The sequence below is a fragment of the Bos indicus x Bos taurus genome, chromosome 21 (genome assembly GCF_003369695.1).
Source record: "Bos indicus x Bos taurus breed Angus x Brahman F1 hybrid chromosome 21, Bos_hybrid_MaternalHap_v2.0, whole genome shotgun sequence".
NCBI classification, from domain to species: Eukaryota; Metazoa; Chordata; class Mammalia; order Artiodactyla; family Bovidae; genus Bos; species Bos indicus x Bos taurus.
In genome coordinates this window covers 14338538-14356807 of record NC_040096.1, presented here as the reverse complement: position 1 = coordinate 14356807, position 18270 = coordinate 14338538, and the positions used below count along the sequence as shown (strand labels likewise).

At 43.6% G+C, this 18270-nt stretch overlaps 1 pseudogene; it reads left to right on the top strand.

The window, feature by feature from the left end:
- The window catches only part of LOC113880086, a 60286-nt pseudogene extending 58954 nt beyond the window's left edge, over positions 1–1332 (top strand).
- The last annotated feature ends 16938 nt before the right edge of the window (positions 1333–18270 follow it).

Here is an 18270-nt window from a genome sequence, read left to right as displayed (position 1 = left end):
TCTCTTCTCCAGGGGATCTTCCAAACTCAGGAATCAAACCGGGGTCTCCTGCATTGCAGGTGGATTCTTTACCAGCTGAGCTACCAGGGAAGCTTTAAACAGCTACAAAGATTTTTCTTTAACTATTTTTTAAAAAAACAAATTAGTTTTCTTATTTTATTTAAAAAAAATTTTTTTTATTTTATATTGGAGTATAGCCAATTAACAATGTTGTGATAATTTCAGGTGGACAGCAAAGGGACTCAGCTGTACATATACATGTAACCAATATCTTCCAAACTCCCCTCCCATCTAGGCAATAACAAAATAGTTTTCTTTATTTTATTGAAGAAGAATTGTATAATATTCTATAATAACATAACAAAACAAGGGTAATACTAAATAATATTCTAGAAGAAAATCAGCTTCACTGATTGTTTTAGCAGCAAGCAGTCAAAGCCTTTTTATCCTTGAGCATACTCATAAATATTTCAAAGATAACCTTAAATGTAGAAGTTTGTTTTACTCATCCTGCCTTTGACAGAGATACTACCTGTGAAATAAAAAGGAAGGTATGTTTTATGTTTAAAGTTTTATCAGGAATTGGAACAGCACCCTGGCCCTCCCCGCCTCTGCCCCCGGACCCAGAAGATCTAGGAGCCACGGGGCCGCAAGCCTGAAACACCAAGGAGGCGGGGGCCCCGCGAGCCCGGCTCCAAGGCCCGCCGGCTGGCCCGTCCTCTGTCCGCTTGCTCGCCGGAGACATGGAATCCTGAAGGAGGGCCGAGCTCTTCAGAAGACCACACACCTGCTGTTAAGAAAGTCCCCCTTCTGCCGCCTGGCAAGAGAAATCTGTGTTCAGTTCATTCGCGGTGTGGACTTCAGTTGGCAAGCCCAGGCCCTGTTGGCCCTACAAGAGGCGGCAGAAGCGTTTCTAGTTCATTTCTTCGAGGATGCCTATCTGCTCTCCTTACACGCCGGCCGCATCACACTCTTCCCGAAGGATGTGCAGCTGGCCCGGAGGATCCGAGGCATTCAGAAAGGCTGGGCCGAGCTCTGGCACCCGCCCTGAGTCTCTGGTTGATACCAGAGCCTCTGCCTGTAGCCAGGACCAGATCCACGGAGTACAAGGTGTTGCCTGGACTTGCTGTCTCGGAGCAGAGCGAGTGAGTTGCTTTCGTAGTTTTTTTTTAGAAAACTGCATGGCTTTCCTCTGTAACAGAGGTAATATATGAGAGAATCAACACATTCCAGAAATCCTGAGAATAATTTTCAGATGAAGAGACTCTAAGGTTGACTTCACTTTGCAAATTATTCATGTAACTGATGATTTGGAAGACATCAGATTTTCTAGGTTATGGGCGAAAAGGATATTTACTGATTATTTTAAATCTTCTTGTACCAATTAAATTTTTTACATAAAATATATGTAAAATATATATATATTTACTTTTATTTAAAACATGATGGAAAAAAACAAGAGAAGACCAGTCAGTTGCATGGAAGAGCCTGGAGCATCCAGAGTACAAATTTCTGTCCTTCAGCTTGACTTCATCATTAACAGCAGAAGAAAGTTTGTATGTGGACTGTACCTGTCAACAGATTATACAGCTTTTCAAAAACTCAATTGGGATGAAAATAGAAAATTGTTAAGGTTTGATGTTCTGGCTCCTTCTGGTAAATTCCTGCCAAAATCGTTCAGAAATTCCAACTTGTAGAATTTATTTTATTCTTTATTTGCAAATCATAGAAGGTGTATCATAATTTATACTTCAGAATTTTTCATTCCAGGATTTTAAAGAGCCTTTTCAATGTTTTTACAGGTATTTTTATAACTTCCTTGTGGAGAGAGAATAAAAATAATTCTTAATGAAAAGAATTTGAAGCAAAGTTACTGTTATACATAGATTATACTGTGTTCTTTGTGTGTTAGCATTAAAGTCTTCATTTGGACACTTTGCCAACAGCCACAGTTTAAACAAGAGAATTGACGGAGGTATCTTTGCCTCCAGTGGAGTAGAGTATGAGCCGATAAAATCCTCGCCCTTCTCTTATAACTGAAAGCGGTTTAAGAGACTTTCAGGGAAATAGGAAGTGCCACCTGAAGACGTTTAGATAATGTGCGTGATGTGAGGCGGATACTAATAACAATGCGTCAGCCAACTGAATTCAGACTAAAGGGAAGGACCAAGTTCTGCTGTTTGATAAATTTTAACCCTTTGTAAAAACCTTTTCCTGTTCGACATCAACTCATTTTTATGTAAACATTGGAATAAAGCTTATCTATGAATACATTTTTTAAAAATAAAGTTTTATCAGAGCCCGAAGAGGAACAGTGTAGGTAAAAGATATTACAAACCCTCATCTTTACCTGGTGTCTCAGCTCCACACACTCTTCAACAGATGATAGAAGGAGTGTCTTGTTCACATAAAGCAAAAGCAGTCCAGGGACACTCCTTAGTGACTGACTCTGAACCTACAAATCTATAGGTCTATGCAGTGGGTGATGTTGGTAAAACCAAAACTGATACCTCAGAGGGGAGGAAGAGGAAGGAAGAGAAATCCATCATCGGTTAATCTAGTAAAACTGCTTCATCTAGCAAGATCTAACATCAGGATGGTAAGCACCTGCTCCTCGGCAGGTTCCTGAGCCTTTCTTATTCTGGTGGAATTGCAGACAAAGCTGCCCTCGATCCACAAGGCAATTGAGAAATGAAGGATGCGTCTGGGGACTTCCCTGGTGGTCCAGCAGTTAAGAATTCACCTTGCCAGACGAATGGATAAAGAACTTGTGGTACATACACACAATGGAATATTACTCAGCTATAAAAATGAATGCGTTTGAGTCACTTCTAATGAGATGGGTGAAACAGGAGCCTATTATACAGAATGAAGTAAGGCAGAAAGAGAAACACCAATACAGTATATTAATGCATATACATGGAATTTAGAAAGACGGTAACAACAATCCTATGTGCAAGACAGCAAAAGAGACACAGATATAAGTAACAGACTTTTGGACTCTGTGGGAGAAGGCGAGGGTGGGATGATTTGAGAGAATAACACTGAAACATGTATATTACCATATGTGAAATAGATGACCAGTGCAAGTTCGATGCATGAAGCAGGGCACCCAAAGCTGGGGCTCTGGGACAACCTAGGATAGGATGGGGAGCGAGGTGCGGGGGGATTGAGAACAGGGGGACACGTGCACCCATGGCTGATTCATGTCAATGTATGGCAAAAACCAGCACAGTACTGTAAAGTAATTAGCCTCCAATTAAAATAAATAATTTTTTAAAAATCCGCCTTGCAATGCAGGGGACAAAGTTTCAATCCCTGGTTGGGGAATTAAAATCCCAGATGCTGCACAGTGAGGCCAAAAGAAATAAAGTTGTTTCTGGCAAACCACACAGGGGGAAAAAGCACTGCTTTGGAGTTACAGTCCCACCTCGGGTTACCGGTGTCACTGAGAGGGCTTTAAAACATCCGCTCTACTCACAGGAGACCCTAAGCTGCAGGGAGCCTCACACACTTCGATTTTGTTCACGAGATCCAGACCTTTTTCCACTGACCGACTTCACCACGCCTATGGAGTTCAAACAGAAAAGAGAGGCCAAAGGACAGGACCCCAGGAGAGGGAAGGAAGCTGGGGCCTTCCACATTGGCAGCCAAGCCATAGCCAATATATATTTAATGTATAAAAGTAAACCCTTGCAATGTGAAGTAAAGTAAACCCTTACAATGTGAAGTAAACAAAAGTCTCCAAAGGAAAAAACCAGCACTTCCCCGGCGAGGAGGAACGCAGACAGAGGCCTCATTTTTTTCTTTTCTTTTATGTACATGTCACATTTCTCATCCCTGCAGTAAAAGGAATTGGGCTTGGAGGTCAGAAGAGCTGCAGTTAACTCTTGACTGACCATGGGATTTTTGCAGAAACTGACGCTTGTGGCCGGTGATTTATTAGGTAAGTGAATACTGAAGCACTCCAGTCAATAACATTTTGAGACCCTGATGCGGGGAAAGATTGAGAGCGGGAGGAGAAGGGGGAGACAGAGGAGGAGATGGTTGGATGGCATCATCGACTCAGTGGACATGAATCTGAGCAAACTCTGGGAGATAGTTAAGGACAGAGGAGCCTGGCACGCTGCAGTCCATGGGGTTGCAAAGAGTTAAACACAACGTAGCGACTAAACAGCAACAACAACAAAAGACTTGTTAACATGTCTTTGGTCAATAATGTGTTACGGCCAACCTGAGTCTCTGTGTGACTTTGGACAGCTTCGGCAGCAGCTCTGGGCCCCAAAGACCTCATCGTGACCCCAAGGTTAACACTATCAGCCTTGGGGGACTGACCTGAACACAAGAGAAGTGCCCCTAAAACAGAGGCTGGCCCAGGCAGGGGCTCAACAGATAAAGCTGGCATCTTGATGGCGGGATGATGACGGCCAGCCTACTGCTCCCCTCCTCCTGGGTCGCCATCCTCCCAGACACAAGCCCGCCTCCTTTTCCAACTGGCCGTCATGTTAACTTTGTAGCAACGACACTGAAAGTGTTAGTTGCTCAGTCGTATCTGACTCTTTGCAACCTCATGGACTGTAGCCTCTGTGCATGGGATTCTCCAGACAAGAATACTGGAGTGGGATGCCATTTCCTTCTCCAGGGGATCTTCCTGAACCAAGGATCAAACCCAGGTCTCCTGCATTGCAGGCAGATCCTTTACCATCTGAGCCCCCACTGAGAACTTCCTATGTGCCAGATGCTGTGCATTAAATCGTTTCACTTAATTCTTATGAAGGTACTCATCATAGCTATTGAGAATACCCAACTTTCCAGGTAAGGAAGCAGGTTCAGAGAGGTTGGTTCATGTATTAGAGTAGGCTGACTGCTGTTACAAATAACCCCAGCACTTCAGTGACTTAACCTGATGAAGGCCTCTGTCTCCTCCATGTTATTGTGGGCAGAGGGCATGGGATGAGGGATTCATTCTAGATGTCGTTCAGGGACCCAGGCTCCTTCCATGCTGTGACTCCACCAGCTCCTGTACCCACATCCCCCTCTGACTTCTCTGCATCTGGCTGGTAGGCGAAGAGGAGAGAGTGAGAACACCACGTCTCTTACCTGCCTCAACGCAAGGATACATGTGGCACTTCCGCTCTTACTCCACCAGCTAAAACTAGTCCCTTTGCCCCACCAACATGCAACAGGCTGGGAAATACTGTACCGCTGTTCCTAGGAGGAAGAGAGCAGAGATGGATACCGACAAGCAACAGTCGTTTCTACCACAAAGCACTTGCCTAAAGTCAGACAGTCAAGGAGAACAGACGTGAGATGTGACCCCCTCTATCATCTAGGGAACTGCAGCAGTTTTAAAACAGAGCCCCTCAATTCTCTCCCATTCCTCCAACCATGAGTTGGTGCCAATGCTGAATCTGGGCTATGTTAGTCGTCGGCTAATAGAGCAAAGACGACAATATAACTGTGTCCAGGCCCTCGAGACATCTACTTCCTACCTCCTGGGATGCTCACTCTGGGAACCCAGCTGCCGTGCTATAAGGAAGCCCAAACTAGTCTATTCAAGAGACCACATAGAGGGCTTCCCTGGTGGTCCAGGGCTGAAGAATCCGCCTGCCAGGGCAGGGAACATAGGCTTGATCCCTGGTCCAGGAGGATCCTGCATGCCTTGGAGTGACTAGACCATGTGCCCCAGCTGCTGAGCCCGCGTGCTGCAGCTACTGACGCCCGTGCGCCTAGAGCCTGTGCTCTGCAACAAGAAAAGCCACTGCGATGAGAAGCCAGTGCGCTGCAACAAGAAAGGCCCCTGCGACGAGAAGCCAGTGCGCTGCAACAAGAAAAGCCCTGCGATGAGAAGCCAGTGTGCTGCAAGGAAGAGCAGCCCGGCTTGCTGCAACTGAAGAAAGCCCACATAGAGAACAGGACCCAGCACGGTCATAAAAAAATGAACCAGAGAGCACATGGAGAAGTCACTTGTTCTGTGGGAGAGGCCCAGTCATCATCCAGAATCACTGACTAGATGTGTGAGTGAACATGCTGCCTCTCTGACTGGTATGAGGTGGTCCCTCATTGTAGCTTTGATTTTCATTTTCTCATAATCAGTGATGCTGAGCATCTCTTCATGTGCATGTTGGCCATCTGTGTGTCTTCCTTGGAGAAATGAAGTACTACTGAGCCATAAAAAAGAAAGAAATGATGCCATTTACAGCAACATTGATGCAACTAGAGATGATCACACTAAGTGAAGGAAGTCAGAAAAAGAAAGACAAAGCCCACGTGATATCACTCATATGTGGAACCTGAACGATGACACCAGCGAACCTACCGATGAAACAGAAACAGACTCACAGACAACAGACTGGAGGGGTGGGGGGTCGATCAGGAGTTTGGGGTTAGCAGCTGCAAACTACTCTATATAGAATGGACAGACACACAGGCCTACTGGGTAGCATGGGCTTCCCTGGTGGCCCACAGAAAAGTAAAGAGTCCTCCTGCAACACAGGAGACACAGGTTCAATCCCTGGGTGGGAAGGATCCCCTGGAGGAGGAAATGGCAACCCAGCCCAGTATTCTTCTCTGGGAAATACCATGGACAGAGGAGCCTGGCGGCCCACAGTCCATGGGGTCGCAAAGAGTCAGATGGGACAGAGCGACTCAGCACATACACCATGTGTAGCACAGGGAGCTATATTCAATATCCTGTGATACACCATTATGGAAAAGAATATGAAAAAGAATATATACACATACGTATAACGGAATCCCTTTGCTGTGCAGTAGAAATTAACACAACTTTGTAAATCAACATTTTAAATGACTCACCTGCTGCTGCTAATCACTAAGCCCCACCAACCTCTGTGTACCGCTGTCCCTTCACTGCCAGGAAAACGATATTTGGTCCACACTGAAGCTGGGTGGCTCTGCAAATCCTAGAGGACCTGTGGCTGTTCCAGTACATCCCTGTTTATGTATTTTATATACACAAGTGTGTATCTGATAATCCTATACTCCTAATTTACCCCTCCACTTTCCCCTTGAGTAATCATAAACTTGTTTTCTATGTTTGTGGGTTTTTTTCTGTTCTAAAAATAAGGTCATCTGTATCACTATATGGATTACACAGATAAGTGATATTATTATTTGTCTTTGTCTGACTTACTTCACTTCCTATGATGATCTCTAGGGTCATGCATGTTGCTTGTTAAATTTTTTTTAATGAAAACATACAGACATTCAAGTCCACCATAGGTTAATTAGCTATTTGGTGTTAGTTCCAGCATTTATATGTTTTATATGTGGAAATACTGCTGAAATCCTAAAATCCGATGATATAAATGAACATGTACAGTACAATCACTTCTTGAATTTCATGTCCTTACACTCTACTGTTTTTTAAATGTTTATTTTTGAAGCACCAAAATAACTATTTTGTCATATAACAGCTAAGCAGTATCCCCAGATGAAGAAAATGTATGAAACTGCAGCTTCTGTGGCAGCGGGGATGAGGCCAGAGTCCAGCTATAAAGCCTCCTTGTCCCTCCCTTCTGATTTCCTGGCTTCTGCTGGAGACCCTGGGGCTCCCTGGGACGCAGTCAGTTCAGTTCAGTTCAGTTCAGTTGCTCAGTAGTGTCCAACTCTTTGCGACCCCGTGGACTGCAGCACACCAGGCCTCCCTGTCCACCACCAGCTCCCAGAGCTTGCTCAAACTCATATCCATTGAGTCGGTGATGCCATCCAACCATCTCATCCTCTATCGTCTCCTTCTCTACCCACCTTCAATCTTTCCCAGCATCAGGGTCTTTTCCAAGGAGTCAGCTCTTCACATCAGGTAGCCAAAGTACTGGAGTTTCAGCTTCAACATCAGTCCTTCCAGTGAATATTCAGGACTGATTTCCTTTAGGATGGACTGATTGGATCTCCTTGAAGTCCAAGGGACTCTCAAGACCCTTCTCCAACACCACAGTTCAAAAGTATCAATTCTTCCGCACTCAGCTTTCTTTATAGTCCAACTCTCACATCCATACATGACCACTGGAAAAACCATAGCCTTGACTAGACAGACATTTGTTGGCAAAGTAATGTCTCTGCTTTTTAATACGCTGTCTAGGTTGGTCATAACTTTTCTTCCAAGGAGTAAATGCCTTTTAATTTCATGGGGGCAATCACCATCTGCAGTAATTTTGGAGCCCAAGAAAATAAAGTCTGTCACTGTTTCCACTATTTCCCCATTTATTTGCCATGAAGGGATGGGACCAGATGCCATGATCTTCGTTTTCTGAATGTTGGGCTTTAAGCCAACTTTTTCACTCTCCTCTTTCACTCTCAAGAGGCTCTTTAGTTCCTCAGTTTCTGCCACAAGGGTGGACCCAATATTGTTCAGAAATTAATCTGCATTTTCAAGATTGAACACTAGAGGGCCCGCCACTGAGTGTCTGCTGAGCTCTCCATTCATTATTCAATTTGTGCCCAGGATGATAAAGATGCCTGTTGCAAACCCCTCTTTTTATTATTTATTGGGTGGCGGGGGGAGCTGCTCTGCACAACAGACAGGATCTTAGTTCCCTAACCAGGGATAGAACCCAGGTCCCCTGTACTGCAAGGTGGGAATCTCAACCACTGGATCCCGAGAGAAATCCCAGTATCTAAAGAATCCATTTTCAGAACATAAAGTTTAATTTCTTTTGGAAATACAGGTCTCCATTGAAAAACATTGAAAAACAAAAGTTGTAGGATGCCTGGGAAAATTAAACATTTGAGTAAAACCATCCTTCAAGAGATCAGACTTCTGCAAACCTCAAGTCAGGAAACATCTAAAAAATATATTCAATGAGAAAACAATACACATGGGCCTTTATGAGGTATAAAACATGCACAAGCTCAGAGAATAATTTTTTAAAAACATAATAAAATAATTATATTAAGTCTTCAAACATAATGACACCATCTCATTAAGCCTAAATTAACTTAAAGGTCAACAATGCATAATCTATGTAGGCATAAAATGTATTATGTCAATGATTAAACCATTATCTCCTTTTCCTTATCTCTATCCTATTAACACTAAAAACACTAGAACCTGGTATATTTTATGTGATATGAACAAATTTAAAAGGTATCAGATTTTCTTAAGGTTATTTCTGATAAAAATAATGATAATAATAACCCAAGCTGCTCAGACACCTAATTCACTGACGTTTCATCACATTCCACAGTGTGTGTCCCAGGAGATCAGCATTGTAAGGAAAGGGCTGTAGGGAAGACGCTATAGGAACAAAGAGAAATAGTCCAAGATAAAACATGCCAGTTTCATAATAGCCGGGAACTACCGTAGACATGTTGTCAGTATTAAGGAGCTGAGCCTGTATGAGTCCCAGTGGAGAAAAATTCACTTAGCATTCATCTATGCCAAGTCCCAGGAATACAGATGTGAACAAAACACCAAAAATCCCTGCCTGCATGGAACTTACATCCTCGTGAAGGTAGACAGTTAATTATTAAGTTGACTGCAAGCACGATGACGATAAAGTAAATTAGGGGAGATGGTGAAAAGCCTGTAAAGGCTTCCCCGATGATCCAGTGGTTAAGACTCTGTGCTCCCAGTGCAGGGGGCCTGGGTTCGATCCCTGGTCAGGAAAATGCTGACCACATCCTGCCACTAAGAGTCTGCATGCCACAACTAAAGATCCCACGTGCTGCAACTAGGGCCTGGTGCAGCCAAAACAATAAATATTTTTTTAAAAAAGACTGTGAGAGTAGGTAGGGGTGTTGGGATTTACAAGTTTCAATAGGGCGGAATCCTATTCCAGGAAAAGAGAACAAAAATGGGAATGGCCCCAAGGCAAGTGCAAGGAATAGGAAGAGGATCAGTTTGGCAAGAACAGAGTGATTAAAATGGAAAATCATGGGGACACCAAGTCAGAGGGATAAGACAGAGTCGGGGTAGGGGATACAATGAGGGCTTTGCAGCTGACTGCAAGGACTGGGGCCTTATTCTGAGGGAGATGGGCTGCCAGTGTTTGGCTTATAAGGAAAAGAATAGCATCATCAGACTTAATGTTTTAATGGGATGACTTAACTGAGGTGACACAGGCCATAGAAGCAAGGGTACAAGAAAGCATATTTTAAAATACAGGTAAGAAATAATAAGTTATGACCAACCTAGATAGCATATTGAAAAGCAGAGACATTACTTTGCCAACAAAGGCCCGTCTAGTCAAGGCTATGGTTTTTCCTCTGGTCATGTATGGATGTAAGAGTTGGACTGGGAAGAAAGCTGAATGCTGAAGAATTGATGCTTTTGAACTGTGGTGTTGGAGAGGACTCCTGAGAGTCCCTTGGACTGCAGGAGATCCAACCAGTCCTTTCTGAAGGAGATCAGCCCTGGGCTTTCTTTGGAAGGAATGATGCTAAAGCTGAAACTCCAGTACTTTGGCCACCTCATGCGAAGAGTTGACTCATTGGAAAAGACTCTGATGCTGCGAGGGATTGGGGGCAGGAGGAGAAGGGGTCAAAAGAGGATGAGATGGCTGGATGGCATCACTGACTCGATGGACTTGAGTCTGAGTGAACTCTGGGAGTTGGTGATGGACAGGGAGGCCTGGTGTGCTTCAATTCATGGGGTTGCAAAGAGTCGGACACGACTGAGTGACTGAACTGAAATGAACTGAACTGAACTGAAGAAATAATAGTGGCTTGGTAATAGCATGGTAACTCAGCATGATTTTAGACTGTGCCTCCTGATGGTCACAAGTATAAGCTCTGAGTGTTAATAAATACAGTTGCTTGAAGACACTTGTGGAATGACCAGAAACAACCAGAAAAAGAAAAAGATTTAACATTCGGAAAAAAGGGAATCACATGAGGTGAGGTCCACGTGTATATGGCTCCTGCCTTTGCTCACTCCCCAGTCTGGCATGGCAGACAGAGTCAGGCAGAGCCTGGAGATTTGTTGGTCCGTGGAATCACAGGAGAAGTTCAAGGGCTGCAAAACAACTGGTTAGTGAATGGAAGAACTCACAGAATTCCACAAAATGGAGGAAGCCACAGAGGAGGTAAACTCAAACTCTCCATTGAAACCCTTTTCAAATTACTGGCTGACCCCAGAACTGTGTGGATCATAATAAACTGTGGAAAATTCTAAAAGAAATGGGAATACCAGACCACCTGACCTGCCTCTTGAGAAATTTGTATGCAGGTCAGCAAGCAACAGTTAGTACTGGACATGGAACAACAGACTGTTTCCAAAGAGGAAAATGAGTACGTCAAGGCTGTATACCGTCACCCTGCTTATTTAACTTATATGCAGAGTACATCATAAGAAACGCTGGGCTGGAAGAAGCACAAGCTGGAATCAAGATTGCCTGGAGAAATATCAATAACCTCAGATATGCAGATGACACCATCCTTATGGCAGAAAGTGAAGAGGAACTCAAAAGCCTCTTGATCAAAGTGGAAGAGGAGAGTGAAAAAGTTGGCTTCAAGCTCAACATTCAGAAAACGAAGATCGTGGCATCTGGTCCCATCACTTCATGGGAAATAGATGGGGAAACAGTGGAAACAGTGTCAAATTTTATTTTGGGGGGCTCCAAAATCACTGCAGATGGTGACTGCAGCCATGAAATTAAAAGATGCTTACTCCTTGGAAGGAAAGTTATGACCAACCTAGATAGCATATTGAAAAGCAGAGACATTACTTTGCCAACAAAGGCCCGTCTAGTCAAGGCTATGGTTTTTCCTGTGGTCATGTATGGATGCAAGAGTTGGACTATAAAGAAAGCTGAGCGCAGAAGAATTGATGCTTTTGAACTGTGGTGTTGGAGAAGACTGTTGAGAGTCCCTTGGACTGCAAGGACATCCAACCAGTCCATTCTGAAGGAGATCAGCCCTGGGATTTCTTTGGAAGGAATGATGCTAAAGCTGAAACTCCAGTACTTTGGCCACCTCACGCGAAGAGTTGACTCATTGGAAAAGACTCTGATGCTGCGAGGGATTGGGGGCAGGAGGAGAAGGGGTCAAAAGAGGATGAGATGGCTGGATGGCATCACTGACTCGATGGACTTGAGTCTGAGTGAACTCCGGGAGTTTGTGATGGACAGGGAGGCCTGGTGTCCTGTGATTCATGGGGTCACAAAGAGTTGGACACGACTGAGCGACTGAACTGATCTGAACTGAGGGCAAGACTACAACAAGCCCAAGAGGAAACATCTGGAAGAACTAAAGAGCCGAGCTGAGGTTTCAGCACATGCCCACTACAGGGAAAACAGTTTGTAGACCACGTCCTCCCAAGATAGAAGAGCTTTTCATTGAAACTTTATAAAGACCACATGTAGGAATAAAGACCACCTCCCAGGACAAAGGTATTCACTTGAAAAGCAATGGTAAAACTAAAACAGACCTGCCCTAACAAGTGCAAAATCAACCCTCCAAAAGATTATGGTGATGTAATTGCCAGGCTGGATGAAGCACAAACTGGAATCAAGACTGCCAACAGAAATATCAATACCTCAGATATGCAGATGACACCACCATTATGGCAGAAAGTGAAGAGGAACTAAAGAGCCTCTTGATGAAGGTGAACCAGGGGAGTGAAAAAGCTGACTTAAAACTCAACATTCAAAAAACTTAAGATGATGGCATCTGGTCCAATCCCTTCATGACAAATAGATGTGGAAACAATGGAAACAGTGACAGACTTTATTTTCTTGGGCTTCAAAATCACTGCAGATGGTGACTGCAGTTATGAAATTAAAAGATGCTTGCTCCTTAGAAGAAAAGTTATGACAAAACTAGACAGCATATTAAAAAGCAGAGACATTACTTTGCCAACAAAGGTCTATCTAGTCAAAGCTATAGTTTTTCCAGTAGTCATATATGGATATGAGAGTTGAACCATAAAGAAGGCTGAGCACCAAAGAATTGATGTTTTTGAATTGTGGTGCTGGAGAAGACTCTTGAGAGTCCCTTGGACTGCAAGGAGATCAAACCAGTCAATCCTAAGGGAAATCAATCCTGAAAATTCATTAGAAGGAGTGATGCTGAAGCTGAAGCTCCAATACCTTGGCCACCTGATGCAAAGAGTCGACTCCCTGGAAAAGACCTTGATGCTGGGAAACATTGAAGGCAGGAGGAGAAGTAGATGACAGAGGACAAGATGGTTGGATGGCATCACTGACTGAATGGACATGAGTTTGAGCAAGCTCTGGGAGTTGGTGGAGAAGGCAATGGCACCCCACTCCAATACTCTTGGCTGGAAAATCCCATGGATAGAGGAGCCTGGTAGGCTGCAGTCCATGGGGTCGCTAAGAGTTGGACATGACTGAGCAACTTTACTTTCACTTTTCACTTTCATGCATTGGAGAAGGAAATGGCAACCCACTCCAGTGTTCTTGCCTGGAGAATCCCAGGGACGGGGGAGCCTGGTGGGCTGCCGTTTATGGGGTCGCACAGAGTCGGACACGACTGAAGTGATTTAGCAGCTGGGAGTTGGTGATGGACAGGGAAGCCTGGCTGGTGTGCTGCAGTCTGTGGGGTCACAAAGAGTCGGATACAACTGAGTGACTGAACAACAACAACAAAGTAATTTCACTACCTTCTAAAACAAAACTCAACATTCTTCAAAGGTGGAAGACAGATTTGAGACTCTCTACAGTACGTCCCCCACAAAGTCCAGTATCAATAAGAAAAATTATTAGACAGGTGAAAACAAAAGAAAATGAGGCATAAAAATAAGATAAATAATAAAAATAAGAGATCTAATTAAATCTAAATAAGAAACTAATTCCAAGATGACTCAGAAGTTGGAATTAGTAGACAAGAACTTTAAATCAGCTACTGTAAGGCTTCCCTGGTGGTCCAGTGGTTAGGATTTCGCAGTTTCACTGCCGTGACGAAGGTTCAATTCCCTTCCCAGGTGGCTCTAACAGTAAAGAACCTGCCTGCCAATGCGGGAGACAGAAGAGACACAAGTTTGATCCCTGGATCAGGGAGATTCTCTGGAGGAGAGAATGGCAACCCACTCCAGTATTCTTACCTGGACAATTCCACGGACAGAGGAGCCTGGCAGGCTACAGTCCACAGGGTCGCAAAAAGTCAGACACAACTAAAGCAACTTAGTACACATGCACATAAATACGTTCAAAGACTTAAAGAACAATATGGTCATGATGAATGAATAAGTTAAAATATGAACAAAGGAATGGAAAATCTAAAAAGTAACCAAATGAAAATTCTAGAGCTGAAAAATGCGAAATCTGAAATTGAAAAAACAGGAACCACTGAATAGTTTACGTGTAGACTGGCTATAACACAAGGAATCATCGTGATCCTGAAAATCAGTCAACAGAAATCATACAAGCCACAGTTTGACCAAGTTCCCAGAATAATCAATAAAAGGGGACTCATACAGAACCAGTGGAGAATTCAATCATCATGACCATTCCTAGGTCTAAAGAGGGGAGGGGATGTGGTATCAGAACCCAGAGAGAGTTGCAGAAGGAATGATAGCGCTCTCCTGCCCCTGATCTTTTCCCTTCCAGTGGGCCAACCAAGCAGACGCTCAAAGTCATGGGAGTCAGTTGGTTCCATGGGCAAAAATCCCAGGGCCGAAGCAGGCTGGGGGAAATGGAGACTGGATCTAGAGGGAAAACATGGAATACCTAGGTCACACATCTAAATATATCCCAGTAAGTGATTTAAAAGACAAAGGAAGACTTCCCTGGTGGTCTAGTGGCTAAGAATCCACCTGCCAATGCAGGGGACAGGAGTTCAATCCCTGGTCCAGGAAGATCCCACATGCCACAAGCAACTAAGTCTGTGTGCCACAACTATTGATCACTCGCTCTAGAGCCCTCGAGCCACAACTCCTGAAGCCCACCAGCCCTGAAACTCATGCTCTGCAACAAGAGAAACCACCGCAATGAGAAGCCCAAGCACCGCAACTAGACAGCCGCCCCCTGCTTGCCTAGAGAAAAGTGTGCTCACAACAACAAAGACTCAGCACAGCCAAAAACACACACCAAAAAAAATTTAATTAATTTTAAAACAATAAATAAAAGACAAAGGAGAAAAAAAAAAACACTCCAGCATAAATCCTAGGTCACTTACAAAGGAATATAACTCACACTGCTCAGAGTTCCTGCAGCAATAGCAAGAAGTCCCAAAAGACAATACAGTAATATCTCCTCAATTTTGAGCAGCAAGGTTGCAAACATTTTTCAACCTAGGTAAAAGGTTTTTCATGTGTAAAGGCAACAGAAAGTTATTCTCAGATGTCTAAGGATTAGAAAACATATCCTGCATGTTGCTTTGTGAACAAATTACTTGGCCAGCTAAGGCCAAGTATATATATATATATATATTTATACACTTGGACAATTGTCTTTATAAATATATATAGTATATATATAAATATACAATTGTCTATATATATATATATAAATATACTAAGGCCAGCTGAAATAAAAGTCAAAATTAAGAACTCAAAAACAGAGAATTTATGGTGTAAAATAATTTCTGTAATGATTCAATTACACAAGGAAGGGCTTATGCATTAAAATTATCTTTTTCTTTTTTAATTTACAGTTGAACAACATAAGACAGATGAGGTATGCATCAAATCCACAGCCTGCTCCTAGGATGGGAGGGAAGAGTGAGAGGCTTGGAATCTGCATGGAGACAGGAAGTTTGAAGAAATGGTCCAAAAGGTAGGATCTTCTTTGCCTCTGCTGGGCACCAGACTCACCAATCCCACTAGACTATGTCCTATCAGATGGAATCTGGAGCTTGGGGCAAGGCTTGGCCCTGCGTGCTTTACTCAAGTGTTTCCATTCTAGATCTGATCCTCGCCCACTGCTATATTCTTCACCCTGCAAAACATACACTATCTGATTTGATTCCTTGAAACAATTAATTTACTGTCTTTCCCCACGACTTTCTAACAATGGCTAAACTTCTCAGGATTGAGACACAGTGCAAAGAATCACTGAATAATCTTCACAAAACCTGGTGCTAATAAGAAATCACATAATGGCTAATTTCATTGTAAAGTAACTTGAGAAACGACTTTTCTCATTGAGTGAAGGAAAAAAATCTGGTAACAAAGACTATCTCTAGAGGTTGGATTATGGCCAATTTGGACTTTCTACAGTAACAACTGCAATTCTATAATTTTTTTAAATTTTTTACAATAATCATGCTATATATTTAAACTAGAAAAGTGTTTAAAGAAATCATTTTAAAATAAAATAAAGTTCCCTGTGCTGTACAGTATTTTAGTCGTTTCAGTCATGTCTGACTCTTTGCAACCCATGGACTGTAGCCCCCAGGCTCCTCGGTTCATGGGATTCTCCAGGCAAGAATATTGGAGTGGGTAGCCATTCCCTGTCTTTTCTTATGATGTCTTCGTCTCATTTTAGAATCATAGAAAGAATCTGAATAATTTTCCCTTATGCCCTTGAGAATGGTTTCCACTCAGTGAAACGGGCTTCCTGGGTGGCTCAGATGGTAAAGAATCTACCTGCAATGCAGGAGACCTGGGTTCAATCCCTGGATTGGGAAGATCCCCTGGAGAAGGGAAAGGCTACCTACTCCAGTATTCTGGCCTGGAGAGTTCCACAGACAGAGGAGCCTGATGGGCTACAGCCCATGGGGTCACAAAGAATTGGACATGACTGAGTGAGTGACTTGAAAAAAAAAGGAGTTCACCAGTGAAGCCTTTGAAGCCTTCAATGCCTGGGCCTTTCTTTGTGGGAAGTTCTCTGATTATTAATCTCTTCACTTGTTATAGGTCTATTCAGATTTTCTACTTCTTGTCAGTTTTAGTGGTTTTTATCTTTCTAAGAATTTTCCCAATTCATCTGTTGCTGCTGTTGCTAAGTCGCTTCAGTCGTGTCTGACTCTGTGCGACCCCATAGAAGGCAGCCCACCAGGCTCCCCTGTCCCTGGGATTCTCCAGGCAAGAACACTGGAGTGGGTTGCCATGTCCTTCTCCAATGCATGAGGGTGAAAAGTGAAAGTGAAGTCAGTCAGTTGTGTCTGACTCTTAGCGACCCCATGGACTGCAGCCTACCAGGCTCCTCCATCCATGGGATTTTCCAGGCAAGAGTACTGGAGTGGGTCGCCTTTGCCTTCTCACCCAATTCATCTAGTTTATCTAGTTTATAGGGATACAATTGTTCATAGTACCTCCTTTCAGATTCACTTTTTATTTGTGTAAGATCACTCATAATGTGTCCTCTTTCATTCCTGATTCTAGTAATTTGAGCTCTTCCTCCTTTTTTTTTTCTTATCAATCTAGCTATAGGTTTGTGGATTTTATAATTATATTAATGAGATTAGAAATCAACATTTTCACTCCATGGGAAACAGGTACAAGGGTAAAACCTAAGAAGTCACGTAAAAGCCCCAGAGTGATCCATTTGGATTGCAAGTGTCAGTATTAATACATTATTCATTTTTATTTTGCCACTGCAAAGGGTTAGGAACAATGAAAGAGCCTGAACACTAGTATAGAGTATGGTACCTCTCAGATGGTGGCATCTAACAGCCATTCCCCACAAAGGTAAACTAGAGATCATGCAAACGTACCTGGTTCTAGGTCTGCGGAAGGACATGTCAGGGACAGCTGTGCAGAAAGCAGGGAGGCTATCTAAGAAAAATGGGGTCATTTCAAAATGACACAAAAGCCAACATAAAGGATCCTCATTGGCTATAGATGGTACAATGTGAATATCAAAGACATCAAGGGCTTTACATGAATCAACTCAGTTGATCCTTACATCAACCCTGTGAGTTATCTCCAGACTAGAGACAGAGAAACTGAGACACAGAAAGAGGTTAAAAGTCACTTGGCCCCGCGACCCACAACTACCGAGCCCAGGTGCCGCTAGTACTGAAGCCCGCCCCTAAACTCCCAAGCTCCGCAACAAGAGAAGCCAGGGACTCCCCTGGTGGTCCGCTGGTTAAGACTCTGCCTGCCAACGCAGGGGGCATGGATCTGATCCCTGCTCCGGGAAGAACCCACATGCCGCAGAGCAGCTGAGCCCGTGCACCGCGCCTACTGCGCCTCCCTGCGCCCCGAGTCCCGGCTCCACAAGAAAAGCCCTGCAGTGAGAAGCCCGAGCTCTGCATCTAGAAAGCAGACCCCGCGAGCTGCAACCAGAGGAAGCCCACATACGGCGACAAAGACCCAGCGCAGCCACAATATAAATAAATGAAAAATCAATAGAAATTTTAAAAAACACAGAGAAGCCACTGCAATGAGAAGCCGGCACACTCCGA